A 19,103-nucleotide genomic window follows, 5' to 3' on the forward strand; every position below is an offset into this window, starting at 1 on the left:
TATTGATGTGTATAATTAACCACAGTGTTTCTGTTGTCAAGTAATTGTTAGTATGTGAAAAATTAAAATGTTTTGCATATTCCACTTGAGAGTATTACTGCTGCCACCATCTGTATTAGAGGGTAAAAAATTGTAGGGTGGCCAATGATTAGCTAAGGGTGTCCATGGCCACCCCTACCATTTTTTACCCTCTTATACAGATGGTGGCAGCAGTAATATTGCCCCCCCCATCTAGCTCCGCCCCTGGCAATGTTTAATTACAGGACTCCCCTGGTTTAATATAAGATATATCTACAGAATATATAAAGTAGTTGCATAACAACTAGTTTTTTTTTTCTCCTGACAGATAATAAACAACATTATTCTCTGTCATTTAATAAGATGGGAATGGGAAGAGTGAAATTCTACTATAGTTTTAATAAAAAATAACCATACCGACAACTTCCTCAGGAGCGAGCTGACTTTAAATAGCCTACGCAGCTGAAAAAGATTGGATATGGAAAGATTTTCAAAATAAAACGTGCTCCATATGCTAGACACTTTTTCTTAATTTCAATTTAGGTAAACCCTACCAAGTAAAAAAAAAAAAAAAAAAAGCAGTTAAAAAGCACAGTTTTTATATTAAAGAAAGAGGACATACCTCTACACTGGAAAAAGCGCACCTGTGGCGCGCCACGGCTTGACTGCGGTACTGACGCATGCGCCACCTAGCGTTCAGGAAATATAGCGCAACCAGACCTTAATTAAACACCTGGTGGCAATAAGTAACTCCACCCTTTTATTTTGACTGCCTTTACAGCTCCCATCAAATGTCTAAGCAAAACAAAGTAAGACTGCAAGTTGAAAAAATTTATTAAATGTATTTGAGCATTCTTTCTATCTATCTATCTATCTATCTATCTATCTATCTATCTATCTATCTATCTATCTATCTATCTATCTATCTATTACATAACAATAAAGTAGTGCAGACATATAGCAAAATAATAATAAAAAATTATATATGATGAAAAAATAATGATATGTGCTGGCACACAAACTGACAATGATAGGTCTATTTGACCAGTTTATTTTTTTATGATTCTGTTTTAATAATGAGGGAAAAATCAAAGGTATCGTGGAGGATGTTCTTTTTGTGCAACACATCCAGACGAGTGTGAGTAGATGGAAGGCGCAGCCTGGATCATCTAAATAAGTGGTCCACCTAACTGTCAATCATTTTGGTGATATGTTTGCGTAAGGCCGTCCTACGTGCTCATCCCCATTTTTACTGACATAGTTGAAATTTTCCAAATAATATTGCAAATCTTCTTTTGTTGTGCATGTGCATTTTTAACGTGGAGAGGGTGGGTCTTTTCAAAAATGTGCAAAAAATCCTCCACTATACCTCTAAGTTGTTACACTTTTAGCTCAAGTTATATTGAGATATGATCAGAGTTGCAAATTGCCTTTTGATTCACTTAATATCTCAAACGATGAACCAATTAACCTTCTTTTTGTTTTATTCTTTTGTCTGGGCCCGCATGAAAAACCCTGGTCCCATCTTTCGGCCCTTGGTAAATTTGGTCTAGAACCGTGTGGTGGGATAATAGTACTCAACTATTCATCCTAGTTAAATAAACAGATATAGATGAATTTCACTCAGTCCGCATTTTATTTTCTTATCTTTGCAACGAGAGAACAGTTCATCATACAGGCCTTATGGCACAGTAATCAGCCCTGTTCTGACTAGACAGAGTTTGTCTCCCTTACTTATGTTGATGAAAAAATAAATTACACACACTTTAACAAACGTTGAGAAACAATTTGGCTTGTCGTTAAAAAAACTGAGTAAATACATTTTTCACTGGATAAATAGCATAACTAAATATATGAGACAAGAGAAATCTAAATTTTTCAACCACAACTGCCACTGGTCATAGGCACTGCATACAATAGTCCTATACCAGACACCAGTTATTCCACATTCTCTTTGGCTCTTTAGTAACAATTGAAATTAGCCTTGGGAATTTTTTTTGTACTTTCCACCTTTGGATTACTGTGTCAATTCCAAGTCAATAATTCCAATAGAAAGAATTTTATTGCATATTAAATGCTTGTTTTTCCCTGTATACAATGAGAATTAACAAATGCATTTGACTTTTTTGTAGTGAACATTGAACAAAGAAGCACTAGAGGGAGCAATACTCTTTCTTTTGATTCATCTCTCCCTTGATCAACTTCCTTCTGCCTGTGCTTTTTGATTCCTGGTTTTCTGTAGCTAGTTTTGCACATTACAAATTATCTAGTGGCTATTAGCAGTGATAAAGATAAAAAATAAAACTGATCTTCATATACATTTCTTCTATACATTTATTTTATGAAATATGTCTTAAAAAACATATAGACTTTGGCTTATCTTGTACTAGTGAGAGGGTGTGTATTTTATGTGTTACAAAAAGCCTGTTTATTTGTCCAAGGAGCTGATTCTTTAGGTGAATATAAAGAAGAATCCCTCATCTTTCTAGATAACAGTTTGAAAAAAGTGTCAATTTAGGAAGCTGGAGCAGCGAGGCGCTATGAGGCTTGACTGCTGAACTGGAACAGCATTTTTCTTCCTTCTGCACTCTCCTCCATCTCTTTGTGTCTGATGTGATATATCTGAGAGTATAGAGGTGTGAGTGCATCGGTCAGTGACAACGAAATGGTTTCTGATCTCTCCAGACATTTTATCCTAGTATTCCCAAAGCCCTGGGTGTGAGGTTTTTTTTTCTCCTTATAAAAGTAGCTTTGCACTGCTGACCTTTATATCAACCGAGACCTGCGTGGAAGAACGACCTGGTATTAGTCTATTTCCATCATGTTAGTGGTCCTCAGAGATTTTTACTTCCTAGGATGGGTGCTCTTGCAACAGTTCACAGAATTGGAAAAGATGTATGTGTTGCTTTCCTCAGAGGGGAGTCTTCTTTAGCTGGCATTTTAAAATGGAAAATAACAAAAGAGTGCAGGATTTCTGTTACATGTTGCACTAAATTTCTCTAAGTGTACAGTTAGTCTAATTTAAATTTTCTAGTCCAGATTATTCCTATTTAATCCTGGCTCTGTGTGTAGAGTTATGTCTTTTTTCCCAACCTGCACATGGGCATCTCTATGTAGTTTTGCGATGCTCTTTCCATTTTGTACAAAGAGTGTTGTTAAACAGTGCTGGGAGATATATAAATCTTGGGATATTGCTTCCTCTCTGATCTGTCTGCTTGATCTTCAAAAAGCTGCTTTTTCTGTAATATTCTCTACCCTGAGGTAATCTGAGCATTTACAGATCAGATTAAGTTGTACACAAAGGGAACTAAAATTCAGTGTCCATGAAGGTAACGAGTTGCACTGGATTTTAATTAGGAGTATGAGAGGAGAAAAAGGACTGAACTCTGATTTCCTGTAAAAATCAGAACTAAAAAAATTTGTAACATTTGTGGTTATGTCTATTTAAAGCATTAGAATTATTCAGGTAGTGATTAATTATCATTCGGATTGTAATTAGGGCTGTGGTAGAAAAACTTTTTGGCTGCCCGACATAATATATTGATCTTTCTGCTCCTAATATTGATTTTTTTAAAAGAAAGATTTTCCCCCCAGAACAATGGAGGGGGAAATTGTGGTACTTACACACCGCCGCTATAGTATAACACAATAACGCAAAATCGCCATAATCCTGACCCAAGTATCGTGTTGCATATTGTACAGCAACACTCTTGACCATACCATCACTAACTGTACTTATCTTATAATTGGTCTTGTGTGAAGTGACATATGTTAAAATAGACATTATTTTATACTAGGCCCCCTTTTTGTAAGAAGATAGAGTAATGGAGCACACTTTAATTTTACACATTGCAACACACTAAATCCAACTTGGGTACAAGCCAACAGTTTCCACATGGCTATTATCTATTAGATTAGCCATTAGGTTCAGATAATCTCTGCTGATGTCTCACCACAGGATGTTAAGTGTTTTTTTATTGCAAAACCTTGTATCTCCTCAGATATGCTTTTATAGATTTGTTCTGCTGTTTTTTATCAAGTTATTTTATAGAGAATCCAGTTTGGATCAAATTTCAGCTATCAGACTCATAGTGTGACATTGCACTCTAAAGGACAGCAAAAAGCTCAGGGCCTTTTTGCTGTAAAACACTTGATACTTCCACAGACTTTTGCAATGAACGACAAATGTTGTGTCTTGTTACTTACCTGCCTTACATGTCAAACACCTCATATGGATCACGACCCTGACGAAAGCACAGGAATTTTTTCTTAAACACCTGTGTAAATGTACACTTTCGTTTAGGCATTGCCGTAAAACCGGCGGACACACATGTGCTATTGCCTGTCAAACTCAGGGGTAGGTTAGAAACAAGCTAACTCTTTTTATTTTTCCCACACACATAATGTAAAGTGATTGGATTTGGGGAGAAGGGCGTGACTAATTTGCAACACAGAGAAACCTGGAATGGAGTGGTGGACCGGAGTGCCAATCTAATCACAATGCGCTGTAGGCCAGGGGTGCTAAAGTCCACTCCTCATGAGCTACTATGCTGCAACCTTTTGATGCACCCCATTTTTAACACACCTGAATCAGATGAGTGGCTCGTTACCATGCCTTTGCTGGGCTAAATGAGGGGATTGAGCCTTTTGATTCAGGTTTCTTATAGAAAGTTACAGGATGATACATGTAGCTCTTGAGTACTGGACTTTAGCAGCCCTGCTGTAGGCTATGTAATCTGTTTGAAGCAGTCAACCAAAGTCTGGGATGATTTTGAAATTCCCCTGGACATTTTTTTTCTTGGTTTCAAAAATTAGGACATGTCCTGGAAAAAGAGTATGTCTGGTCACCCTAAGCTTACTATGCTAATTCCTGCTAAGCCAACGTTTACAAATCCCTCAATAATTTGACCAGTTCTGCCCTGTTAGTAAATGAATTAAGCAGAAATCAGATGTAACCTATTTTTTAAATTAAGTTAAAAAAAATACAAAACTAAATGTTAGAATATTTTTCAGTAAAGATCAATCCTGTTTATTTCTGAGTAAACAATATGATTTAGTGTTCTTTTTAGTAAATTTTTTATCAATAATATATGGTGGTCGAGGGATGCAAACACCCTAATGCTAATACATAAATGTGAAGCAAATTCAAGAAGTTCTTCTAATGCAACAATCAAGCTTTTAAACACAAAAATGAAACAAGCAAGCAGAACATTAGGCCAACAAACACAAAAATGACACTAACACACACAAAGGGAAAAAGCAAATGATTAATGTTGCAACAACATAAAACAGGAAGCAGCACAGCACCTATGAACGGTAAATACAAAACCGGCTGCAAACTCATAAATTATGCTACCATACAAAACACATGCACACATGTAGCAAAAGCAACTGAATGTTAAAAAGCTGCAAACCAACACCACATAATGGTAAACCAATGAGGCGAGGCAATGGCGAAGTTATATGGGACCAGATCCTAAGTAAAAGAAATAATCAGGATGCAAAGAGAGAATATGAAAAAAGGGTTCCCCTAAAATTCCTCTGGGTGGAGCCTGCCATTTATGTTGTTACTAAGGGTATGGTTCTATATTTGTTTATGATTATCTTCCCCTGGTAGTCTAGAGCACTTCCTTTTGCGGATCTATTTTGTTAACTTTTGCACGTTTTTAGTATGTTGGTCCATTTTATAAAATTTGCTTCACAGTTATGTATTTGCAGCACATTTGTACCCCTTAGCCACCGTATTAATAGGCTCAAAATGTTTCTACAGCAAAAATAACAATGATTGACATGAAGAGAGAAAGTGACAATGTGACATTGACTTTTCCTCTGGTGTTGCTGCAAAGGTGCATGACTGAAGGATTAAGAATAGCACAACAGCCTTTTACTGTTTCCAATTTTATTCACTTTGAAAGACGCAGCTGGTTCAGTTTTCTGTGACTCGTCCAAACTTATTTTCTGTTTTTCGACCTTCCAGCTGGGTTTTAAGGTGAAACACGAAAAAAGAAAAGCAAAGAATGTCTCACTGTGTGCGTCAAGCATAAGACAGACAGATGACATTTACTGGCATTTCCGGCAGAAGGTGTGTTTGAGAGAATCTTATCAAAAGGATGAATTCTTGTCGCTGCTTGTCATTGCTATTGTTTCTGATCGCTGCCAGCTGGACCCTCGGTTTGATGTAAAACATTATTACTACAACACACATCCACACAACATAACGTGCCGTATTAAACATTTAATTTCAGCTCAGCGAAGGACGCTGTTTGGAAAATGTCTCACATTGTTCAAGACCTTCACCTCCCTTGTTTGCAGTTTGCTTTAAAAGGAGTCTGGAGGATAAACCTGCAGGATAAAAAAGCTTTTACATTTGTTGAATTTTAATGAGGCTAATTGGAGCAGAAGACTGTAATTAAGTCTGATACCTTTGCAGGATAAATAGCAGGGCATGGATGTTAAAGTCCAGCTTTATACTGTTAAAGATACACTATTTGCTTACAGATTTTGTTAGTTCTGGCTTTTTATGCCTATCCTAAATTAAATTTGGTCATCAGACAAACTTTAACAGAGTGAAAATAGCAACATGAATTAGACTACAAAATACATCAAATATGACATATGCTGTCAATCTTTGTACTAATATGAAAACAGATGAAAAACATATGACTTTCGATATTATGGAAAACACCGTAATTGTTACACAAATGTGTGTAAACATCTTTAAACGGAGTCAGAATCAAGAACCAAGAGTATTCTTTACTTAAGAGATTGTAGGAAACAGACAGAAATTATAAAAATATGACAGTGGGGGGGTGGTATCTCAGGCGGCTGAGGTTCATTCTGTAATGTTAGGTTGAGGGTTCGAACCCCAGCTCCTTCTGCCAAAGTCATTGTGACCTTGGGTAAGAAAGCACCTTTCCTGCTATTTGTAGTCCTATATGGCTACAGTGTAGCTTATCAGCAGGTGATTGACTGAATAAAACCCTTTGGAGTCCTTTGACTGTAGAAAGTGCAGTATAAGTACATATGCTTTATAGAAGGACAAGAAAATAACCTCAATATATATATATATTTTTTTTTAATCTTAGAGGTAGATCTAAATATTGAACACCCTTTATATTGTAAAAAAAAAAGGAATATATATATATATATATATTCTTGGGAGAATTGAAAGAAAAATGTGTAGGCCTACATGGAAATGAAGCGTGTGCCATATTTGATTGTCAGCAGGGATGTTTACGTGATTGTTTGTGTGTGTCTGAGAGGGGTTGATTGGAGATGAGATTTAGATGTCTGAATAAAGGAGGACAATCACTTCCACAGCATTTGGAAAGCAACCAAAAGAAATATCAGAAATTGTAATGGGGTTTCAGTCTGAGGCTGCTCTACTTCTTTAGAACCTTCAAATGCCATCAATGTTCCTTTCTAGCAGATAATCCCCCACAACAGGGACATTCACAGATATACACTGGGTGGTGATAGAGCACCTGCCCTTTTCCCCTCCGCACAAAAAAGGGCCCTCCTGAAATGGTTTTTAGTCTTTTTTTACTCTTTGGACAAAAATACTATTTATGAATTTAAAAGCTCTATTTTTGTAATTTTACTCCACAGGACTTAAAGCACCACCTTAACAGAGCCTTGCCCTGGTGAAGGGCCAGCTAACTTTCTAGGTACCTAAAAAAGTATAAAAAAGTATATTTACCTCCTTCTCAACCGGTTAGTTCAAAGCATAACATCTTTAATAGCCTCAGGATATAAATGTACCCTAAAGCATCTCATAGATGTAATATTGATTTGCTGTAAATGGTCCCTGTCAGTGACTCCCTGGTGACATCTACTTTTGTTTTTTTTATGACAACTACAGCACAAAAGTTACCTTTTGTCTGTGAAACATTTAATGTAAAAGCAAACTAAAGGCCAAATGATCACAATTCTTAAAATTAACTTTAATAAAGTTCTATTAAGTTAAAGTGGGGCGTATTGATTAAGTTGCATTTTCAATTTCTGTGTTTATCTTGGACTGCAAAAAAATGACCTGAAAATTTGTAAAAATGTGTGTATTTCTCCCTAATCTGAACAGGGAAATAAGATGATCTGTCATCGGAATTAGAGGTTTCAACCTTAAAGTTTTTTTTTTTACATATTTTAAATGTAAGTGTTAGTTCATATGCACATTGTCATAAATACCCAATAAACTAAAAGATATTCTGGAATCCTCGGCTTTATATTGGTGGATTTGAAATTGTTATTTATTTAACTGACACTCATGTGGCATTTCTACCTATTAGCTGCTGAAGATCTTTAAAGTCAGGGAAGTCATATTTAAATGTCAACTCATTCTGGCTTAAACATGTATATAAATGTAATCTTTATCAGACCATATTGACCCAAAATTTAGAATATTTCCAAAAAAAAAAAAAATCATGTCTTAAAATCTGTGGGTTTTTTTCTTTATGTCATGTATGCCAGTTTGCTATATATATATATATATATATATATATATCAACGGTCATCTGTCAATCCAGTTTTTTATGTCATAGCATTGGGATCATATGTTGCAGCTAATATATGCAACGGTTGAAATAAGAAATAAGAAAAAATTACTTTCCCATTGAGTTCCGTCCCAGTGTTCACGGGGATGGACGTCTGTGTCTTCGGCAGGCGTAGAGCTAACAGAACTGGCAGTGTTGCGAGGCAAGGGCTCAAACATTTATGGCTGTAAGCCTTCTACACCAAATCAAGCTTCTGCCACCCTGGCGTCCTCTTCCACAACAACTTCATCCCACTTTCCTCCTCTGAATAAAAAAATGTATGACGAAGGAGACTCATCCACGACTTCCGACACAAAACTCTCCTCCTCTTGCATGTTTCCGCTGTCCATAGCATTCCTTGACAGTGTTGTTGCTAAGTCACTTTAGTGCCAATTTATCCATTGGCACTAAATTTCCGATCCTGACTAGTTTCTGCCTTTGGACCTCAGAGCCTGCTTGTTCCCGTTCTGATCTGTTTGCCTGACCTGTCCTTGTTCTCTTGCTGGATTCTTCCTGCTTACGACCCTGGATATGTCTCCTGACCCTGAATTGAATTTCCCTTCGGTACCTCTTCTAAACTCTGATCTTCTGGCCTGTACTCCTGTTCACCTCATTGACACTGACTTTTGCTTCGCCTTCTGGAAACTCCTTTTTTACCTTGTCTGCTTGCTTCTGCTCGCTCGTCAGCAAGTTCCGCAGCCTTCTTAGCTTCGGGTCCTGGAACTCTCAGGGCGGTGTTCGCTGTGTGTTGCAGGAAGTTATCTGGCTAGATTCCACTCCTTCTTCTGGGCACAGACTGAACTTTAAATCCAGGTTAGTGACTCACACCCTTGTAATCATCCTCAGTCAGATTTACATTGTCACTAACCAGAGTTTTCCCCTGTACAGAGGTTCTCACCTTTTTCGTCCTAGCTGCTGAGTGGATTCACTGTGTTGTCAATAAATACCTTTCTAAATTTAGTCAGTCTGTCTGCCTGAAATTCTGGGTCCAAAGTTTGTAGTTCTGCCCTTTTATGTGATGCCAACCGAGACGTGTGCTTGTTGATGTCTATCCTTAGGAACTATATCAAAAGAGTTTGATTTATTTTACAGACAAGTCTAGGTAGCCAATTCAAGTACGCAAGCAACAACAGCTGTCTATATTTGGAGTAAATTAATCACTGGTTAGAACATAGAAGTAATTTGGATGATGTAAATGTAAAATAGCAAAAAGAAGCCACCAAGTAAAAATACATGATGTGAAAACAGAAGGAAAAAACCAAGAACATTAGAAACTAAGCTTGCATCTTCATCTTTCCTCTCTTTCTCATCTCAGTCGCTTTATGTTCTCAAAAGCTCAGGCAGGTGGGCTTACTTCAAGTCACCAGGATTCCTTTGTGTTTCTATCTTTTCTACCTCGCCTCTGTATTATCTGACTCCTCCACATTGTTTGACAGCTTTGCTCTGATGTTTCACATTTTAAATTTTAAGCAAGCCTCGTTCCCATACAATTCAGCCTTGGCTTGTGTGTGTCATCTATCATCTGCCTCAGCCTCTGTCAGTCAGATAAAGCAGTGTTTATACGTACCATCACTGTGTTGTGTTCACCTGCAGTATTGGGAGGAAGCAAGAGAAAGAAAAGTTGAGTATCCTTTACAGAATGTTATTTTGGAATGAATTGTGTTTCAGGACACATCTCAGGGTGGTCAACCAAGCAGATAGACGAGTGGAGCAGGGGGTCTTTCAGACAGTTCCAGCTGAGCTGCCATCGCCCTCTGATCAAAGTACTTTCAGTTGTAAAAAGAGTTGGCATGACAGCAGGGCTGCTCGTCAACACTCTGCAGAGAGACATGACTATGCAGGCTTGGCTGGAAGCTGCCAGACTGGGCTCACACCCACAAGACTCTCTGTTCAAGGCTACAGAGACTTACAGTCTACACTTCTGCCACAGGGAGGATCTGCTCAAGAATCTCACCCATCGTTAGTTTAAGTCAGGCCTGACAAATGTGGGGTGTAAACAGTTTCCTTTGTGACTGACACTCCTTTGTCCCACTTTTCACAGCTTTGACAGATTTCTCTCAGAGGCCCACAAGTGCTTCTAAAAGCCGGGACGATTAAGGAGCTTACATGAGCTTTGTATTCTGCTCTGTCTTCATTTTATAAAATATTTATATATATATATATATATACACTGCTAAAAAAACACATCATTTGATGGAAATGAAAATTATCAGCCTACAGAGGGCTGAATTCAAAGACACCCCAAAAATTACAGTGAAAAAATGATGCTAGTCCATTTTGGTGAAAATTCATTGAGTCACGTATATCACATGTGCTCCAGGTAGAGTCCTGCACGGGTCGAGTTTTACCAACCCGCACCCGCCCGAACCCGTTAGGATGACTACCGAACCTGACCCGTCACCCGCGGATATCTTCAATTCAAATCCAAACCCGACCCGACCCGTTGATATTTAACCCGCAACCCGACCCGTTAACACATCAAGTAATAGGCTATAGTACGCTGCGCTGCAGAACAGCGCCATTAACACTGCAGCAGACGTGTATGCACTGACTGTGGCCTTTTTGGAGGGAAGCCCACACTGCCGGCAGGACTTTAAGCTACAACAAGGGTGACCCCAGTGCCTGATTAATATAAAATTTCTGATGTCCATAACAACACACACGCATAAAAAAAAATCACCAACTACCCGCCCGCACTAAAAAATATCCGCCCGACCCCCGACCTGTTTATTTTTATTTATGTATTTTTCACCCGCAAAAGAGCATTTTAGCGGGTGACCCGTCGGGGACCTGTGGGTACCCGACCCGTTGCAGGACTCTAGCTCCAGGTGCACCTGCTCTCATCTGTGAAAAGCACAGGGTGCCAGTGGCAGACTTGCCAATTCTGGTGTTCTGTGGCAAATGCCAATCGAGCTCCTCGGTGCCGGGCAGTGAGCACAGGGCTCACTAGAGGACGTCGGGCCCTCAGGTCACCCTCGTGAAGTCTGTTTCTGATTGTTTGGTCAGAGACATTTACACCAGTGGCCTGCTGGAGGTCATTTCGTAGGGCTCTGGCAGTGCTCCTCTGTTTCACAAAGGAGCAGATACCGGTCCTGCTGATGGGTTGTAGACCTTCTACGGTCCTGTCCAGCTCTACTGGAGTAACTGCCTGTCTCCTGGAATATCCTCCATGCTCTTAGGATTGTTCTGGCAATGGTATGTATTGATGTCCCATCCTGAAGGAGTTGGACTGCCTGTGCAACCTCTGTAGGGTCCAGGTAGCGCCTCATGCTAACAGTGGTGACAGTGACCCTAGCCAAATGCAAAACTGGTAAAAAAGAGTCAGAAAAGATGAGGAGGGGGAAAAATGTCACTGGCCTTAACCTGTAAAACCATTACTGTTTTGATGGTCGTCTCGTTTTTGCCCCTCTAGTGCACCTAATTTCATTAACACCAAACCAGCTGAAACTGATTAACAACCCCCTCTGCTACTTACCTGACCAAATCAAAAACCCAGAGGTTTAATTAACTTGATGCTATACTCTGATTACAAAGTGTTCCTTTAATTTTTTGAGTAGCGTTTATAATAAATAAGTATAAATCCGGAGATAAGAATAATTTTGAAAAAATCTTTATTGATCCGTGCTTCCTATGTTCACAATTGTTACCCCTGACTCACCGTGTATCTGAGTAACATGGTTTTATGGTTCTGTTTGTACATCAAAGTGTTTTTTTGTCATTCTTATAGGCTGTACTGGTCACTAGTTATGACCCAATCTGCAAATGACATTGGAAATCAATCCAATATCAGCCAAGACATGAATATAGTAACATATTGCATGCCTTGCTTGCATCTTAAATCTCCCACATAAGCAAGCTGAGAAAAAAAGTATGCATCTGTCTGACTCTGTTTAAAGGTTATGTTTTATGTCATATGCATTGTTGAGGGTGAAGTTGATCTAAATGTCGCTAAAAATTTCACTATTAAAGGAATAGTACACCCAAAACATGATTAGCCTTCATTTTCTACTCACCTCCATGCTGAACAACACTCTGGAGTACTTTTTTGATATCTCAAATGCATCTGGAGATCTGGGAGACTTCTTGCTGTCTGCTGACATTCAAATAATGGAGGTCTATGGCGCCCGAGACAGAAAGGTCCACAAAAGTCCACAAAAACTTGTCAATATTCCTCCATACTGCTCGTCCAATGTAATCCAAGTGTCCTGAGTGGGTAGCATCCAGAATTTACTCGAAACGAAGTCATTTAGAACGTTTTAGAGCCTAAACAGTAGTGTATAGGATTTCCTAATAGCGCCCCCATGCGCGCTCACGATTCTACGGAAGCCGGCAGACCAAACCAGCGCATTCAGCTCGGCAAAGAACTCATGCTCTTCCTCAACACTGAAGTCCTCAGACATTTTTCTTTCGTTGTTTCTTTCTTTGCACAGGTAAACAGCACATTTCTTCTTCTACGCTTGCATTATCGGCAGACCAGACGCTGAATGCGCACTTCCTTCCGGTTTGGTCTGCCGGCTTCCGTAGAATCGTGAGCGCGCATGGGGGCGCTATTAGGAAATCCTATACACTACTGTTTATGCTCTAAAAACATTCTAAATGACTTCGTTTCGAGTAAATTCTGGATGCTACCCACTCAGGACACTTGGATTACATTGGACGAGCAGTATGGAGGAATATTGACACGTTTTTGTGGACTTTTATGGACCTTTCTGTCTCGGGCGCCATGGACCTCCATTATTTGAATGTCAGCAGACAGCAAGAAGCCTCCCAGATCTCCAGATGCATTTGAGATATCAAAAAAGTACTCCAGAGTGTTGTTCAGCATGGAGGTGAGTAGAAAATGAAGGCTAATCATGTTTTGGGTGTACTATTCCTTTAAGACCTTTTAGGTTTAGCCTAAATTAGGTATGTGCTTTTATTGTTCAGAAAATGATCTGAATTTCTATATGTAGGCTGTGTATTAAAAGATAAAATAAATATATATAAAATTGCAAAGGTAAAATATTTTTCAAGATTATTTAGAATAAGAAATGTATTTGAATTTCACTAATGATACACTTAGAGAGATGTTTTCCTATAAAATATGGAAAACTAAATATCACTGTAAATGTTCGTTAGTGATCCAATTTACTTGGTTTCTATTAAGAGTTTAAAGAAACGGTTTAACTCCAATTTTGAATTCTATGGCCGGACATCAATTTGAGAACGGAAAACAATACAGCAAAACAATCCAGTGTAAACTTTATTTACTTTAAATTATTCAATATAATCATTGCATGCCATAAAAAATCTATAGTCTAAAAAAATTTAAAGGTATGAGTGAATGTTAATGATTTTAAAAAGCGTTTAAGCTACGCTGGCAAAAGAAAAAGATTCACTTAGATTCTTTTGAGGGTCCCAATACAGACATACTAATGGACATACTTACTGAGTTAAGTAACAGATCAAAATCTCGACAGCAGACATGGCTTTAGGCGACTCAAGCTTTAAAGATATTTATTCAGGCTGGATGGTCAGACGGATTGATGGACATGTTAAAGGACGGGCAGAGAATCGTTTATTCCCACCCTCGTATTCATTCGCATGCACAGAACTTCTCCCATCAGTCATGAGGCCTGACGGGATAAGCTGTCTGCAGGCTGGAAATGCCACCGTCTCTTTTACTGACAGACAGCAAAAATTCACGGAGAGCCAGATCGCCAGGCAGAGGGCTGTGGGAGGAAACAGGTGGGTTTATTTGTTTATGCTTGGCCGTCTTGCAATTTTCTGACGGAAATGCTGCTTCATGTTTTATTATTATTCCCCAACTCCTCCAACGCATCTTATCACAGTTCTAAGAAATAAAAAATCCCCACCTGGCGTTCTCAGAGTAAAAATCAATCATTCAGTTTAGTTAGGTCATTTAATTTATTTGTACTTAGGCAAATGATTAAGAGTTTGCCAAAAGCCATGTCGGCGACACAACAAATAAGTAAAACCAGATGAAACTGATCAACTACATCCAAATACTGTGTGATCAGTGGTGCCACCAATTGCCAGTGTAAATTCTAGTACCATCAGTTTAGCATTTATCCCATTATGCACAGCCAGCGTCATTACTTTAAAAGTCATACAATAAACCAAGATATGAGTAGGTTTTTACTTAAGTCTTTATAATTTCTAATGGCAGGTTTACCAAAAAGTAGATTCAAACCCTGAAATTATGGCTTTTAGTTTCAATGTGCAACCCCCCAAATTTTAGTGGCTCTATCTAGTCATCCCTATGAAACATTTCTGGCGGCGCCACTATGTGTGATGCAAATCTGTTTCAACAAACATACAATCGCATTGAAAAATGGTGTTGGTAGCATCATTCTGTGCAGATGCCTTCTTTTAGCAGGTAGTTAGGGGTTGACAGGAAGATTGATAGAGTTAAAATTAGGGTAATCAGCTTGAGACACCATGTCGCAGTGTTTTCCTTCTGTCGTGTTGCTCCTTAATCTTTGTGCATTAATTCAATCGGTTTGAGGGGAAAAAAAATGCTGCTCTTATAGTTATAAAAAATATGGCCATCCTGCATGTATTGCCCTATATTTTGTATGTTTACACAGAAAATTGCTTCTCTTATAAAGCTTTAATTGTTTCAGTATGTAGCTAACAGTATGGCAATTTCCTGGAGTTTTGATTATGCAAGCATCAGTATTGAAAATCATGAATAGTGACTATTATTCACAACCTTTATTGTTATTTTATTTCTTTTGATGTCAGTTAAATACCTTGTGGAGGAACAGGAGGGGGTTTCTATTCAGTTGGCACATGACTTGGCCGATTTCAGTGGTGTGAAAGCTTATTGTTGTATGAAATAGCTGTCTGTGTTTATAACTACAGGTCACAAGTCATCTGAGAGGCTGTAAAATGTTAACATGAGCAACAAAACAAGCAACATTTTCTGCTGTGAATGACTACAGTACTGTGACTAAAGACTGAAAAAGTTTCAATTTGGGATTTACTGTCTGCAACTGAGTCATCAGTCTCAAAATATAAGTAAAGATTTAAATATATTTTTTTACCTCTCCCTAGCATACTTATCCCAAAAGATGCTTTAGTCCATTTGTAGATTCCAAGGTCACCTCACCACAGAAAAAAAAAACACTTTCTTATACTTTGTGTTTTGCTGCAGTCAGGCATTGATCTCTCTGTTTGTCTGGCTGTCTTCGGTCTCTGCTCCAGTCCATTTTTCCCCATTCTGCACATAGAGGTAGACAAAAATAAAGCCCCCTATTCTCAGACATCTCCAAAGGAAATACTCTCTCTCTCTCTCCCTCCCTCGCTCTAAAACCATGAAGCTGCATAAATAATCACCTGACCTCTGCAGCAGCTTTTTTTAACAGTGGGTAATGTGGCAATAAGAATAATTGTCTTGATGCCAAAAAGAGCCCAACAGATTTTACTTTCACAAGTGTAGCAGTATGGCAATTGCCATATAGCTCCACTTGTTTCATACATGCAAATTGCTTTATTATAATTATGCAGGGAGTTTTACAGTTTATATGGACACTGCAATGTAAATAGAGCAGAAAAACAGAAGAAGAAAAGGAAAAAAGAAAAGAGAAAAGATGAAAGAAAGAAGAGATAGAAAGGAGACAATGACAAAACATTTTCAGTCTGCTTCATCACCTGTAACGAGATGAAAAAAGAACAGCACAACCGAAAGACATGGTATGAGACATACAATAAAGCAACTCCTTGAAACTATCGCTAAAGTAATATTATTAAGTCTGACATGTACTCTGTGTTACCTGAAGATACGGATAGAAACGGAAAGTAACTTAAAACTGTTTTTCTGTTCTTCTCCCCCTCGATAACAAGCCTGGGTGCCATTCCGAACTTAGTCCCGTCCACAACGTTTGAGGTCGGGAAGTTCAGTCTGGCATTGCTCAACAGTAGCGCGAGTATGCTTGCACTATATCTGGCGGGCCAATCAAATTGTCAGGGCGGGCTTTTTATGATGATGGACAGATGATCAACAGGAACGTAATCAACCATGTGACCAAAGTGCGCTTGGGTGACAACAACAATGGCTGCCGCTGGAGAGTTTAGGTGTGTAGATTCTGCTATTAGGTCTGTTCTAGAAGATATTGACAGCAAATTAATTTAAAAAGAGGAACAGAGAAACGCGATCAAGTCTCATCTTCTTATTCTAGGCGTGCAACTGCACGCTTTGATTTTTGTTGACAACAACTGTGCATCGCTTAACATACGTCACGCACTCCGTTGCTCTTATTGGTTGTAGGTCTATCCAATTGAGTGCAGAGGCATTTTTTTTCCTGGTTCGTTCGAAACACGCCCCATAATCACAGCTCTATGGAGCAGTATCAGACTCATATTCTGACTAGAATTGAGTAGGACTACGTCAGGCTACTAAATAACAAGACTACAGCTAACATTATTTCAATGATGTCCCTCCACATATGGTAAAATCTTATACTGTTTGCTGCTTTTAGTCATAACTACTGACTGCAGTTTAAGGTGCTGATGATCATCACTGCCTTACTGTATTCATAAGCAACACACTCCCTTAAATTGCTTATCTTTTTAAAGTTGAATTTATGCTCTGATCTAAGGTCTTTCTTTCAGTATCCACCTGTGTGTAAGTTCCAGCCATCTCCCCATGAGGTCTGACCAACAGGAATAGTTTCTTCTGAAGAACAGTATCAATAAAGGAACTTGCAGTTGATCCGTAATAACATTTGCGTATCTTCCTCACAGAGTTTTGTCTGATCTGATGATCAGCATATTTATGAATGCAAACAAGCTATGTGTTTGTTTCTCCTATTCTGCTCATTGTAGAGATACAAACCTCTATTTACACCTGGTTAAAAAGTTTACATTTGATATTATACATGCAAACCTTTTGTGTCTGTTCTAAATACCAGTGTTTTGGTGTTCAGACAAAAATTTTCAAGTTTGGTCTAGTTATGACCGTAGCAAATTTGTCACCCTGTGAATGCTACATAGTGAGATATACTCTAAATAGGACATAATATTGCTTTCTTCTTGTCACTTTTCCATAGAGTTGAAATATATAGGATACATGAATCAAAGCTGCCTCTTTGCCATATTGTCCAGAACAGGGGTGCCAAGTCCCATTCTTGAGAGCTACCATCCTCCAACTTTTAGATGCATTCTTTTCCAACACACTTGAATCTAATTAGTGCCGCTTGTATTGAAGATATCATTATTGATTTCATGAGCCAGATTTTATGACCATAGGTGACAGTAGGAACATAGACAGACAGGTATCAAGATCTTTCCCTTTTTTGCTTCGCTTTTCAGCTGTCTCTCTTCACCACGTGAAAATGCATTCCACGTTTTTATGGAATGCACAATACTAAAGACAATTTTTAGCCTTTTAATACCGTAAGTGTTTTTAGTCTTTTTGGGACTTTTTTTTTTTTTTTTACAAATTCTCTATTTAAAAGAGGAGTTTGCCAGAACAAAAGGTCCGACTTTTAAATTTTTTATTCAGTGAAGCAAATATGGCCATTTACTTGTCCTGCAGAGACAGAGTGCAGGAAGGAACTCACCTTCATGTGGTGGCTCTGTGGAAGTGCACCGTTAAAGCCAGAATAAGGCTGGAGTTTCATATCCACAGAACAACACAGAACATGGAGGATGTTATGCAGTTGTGGGGTTTTAACAAAATTTTATGTCCTGGTTCAGATGCTGGAGAACTACAATATAACAAGCTCCTCATTTAAGTTATTTTTAACTGATACCTGTTTTTCCATTAATAGAGATTCTTAACTTACACTTGTTTTATATAAATAACTTATTATATTGTTTTGATTTGGTAAATAAAGTGTTAAAAGGAAAAGTTTCTTCACCACACCCAAACGGTGCAGCGTCTGCATCAATCTGTCTATCCTCCATTCTCGTATTCTCTTCTCACTTATGAACAGATCCTTGTTAGAAATCTGATCCTTAATTGTAAAAAAAAAAATAAAAAATGTACCAACCAACCAACAAGAAACATTTAATATTCATAATTTTAGTTATTAAGCTCACATTGGAATATGTTCGCAAATTACTTATAGCATTTCAATCTGAAAAACTCACACAGAGAGAAAAGATAATTAGAAGAATTTATTGATAGAAAGTATAGTCTTTGGCGCTCAGACCTCGGCAGGAACATTCATGCTGAATTATGCTTTAACATGCATGAGTAGATGAGTGAGAATAGGGATGTTCCCCCCGGCCTGAAACTGGTGGTGGTTTAATCGGAGCTGGTTGACAAGGTGATCTGCTAAGCAGAATTGTGGGACTAGAAGACTGAGGGAGCTGACGCCAGGCTTCACTCAGAGACTCGGGAACTGTCCATGATGAGCAAGCATGAAGCGACAGTGGAGAGGAAAAACTCCCCCTTGGGAAGAAACCTCTGGCAGAACCGGGCTCAACATGGTGGTCTTCTGCCGGACCAATGCGATGAGACGAGGGATGGTGACAACTGGGATTAATACTCTCTGATGAGGTTGAGGTGAAGTCGTGTCATGGAGGACGATTCAGCTGCGATGGCGG

This window comes from Cyprinodon tularosa, unplaced genomic scaffold, assembly GCF_016077235.1.
Source record: "Cyprinodon tularosa strain WSP-4 unplaced genomic scaffold, ASM1607723v1 ctg1, whole genome shotgun sequence".
In the NCBI taxonomy this organism is placed as follows: Eukaryota; Metazoa; Chordata; class Actinopteri; order Cyprinodontiformes; family Cyprinodontidae; genus Cyprinodon; species Cyprinodon tularosa.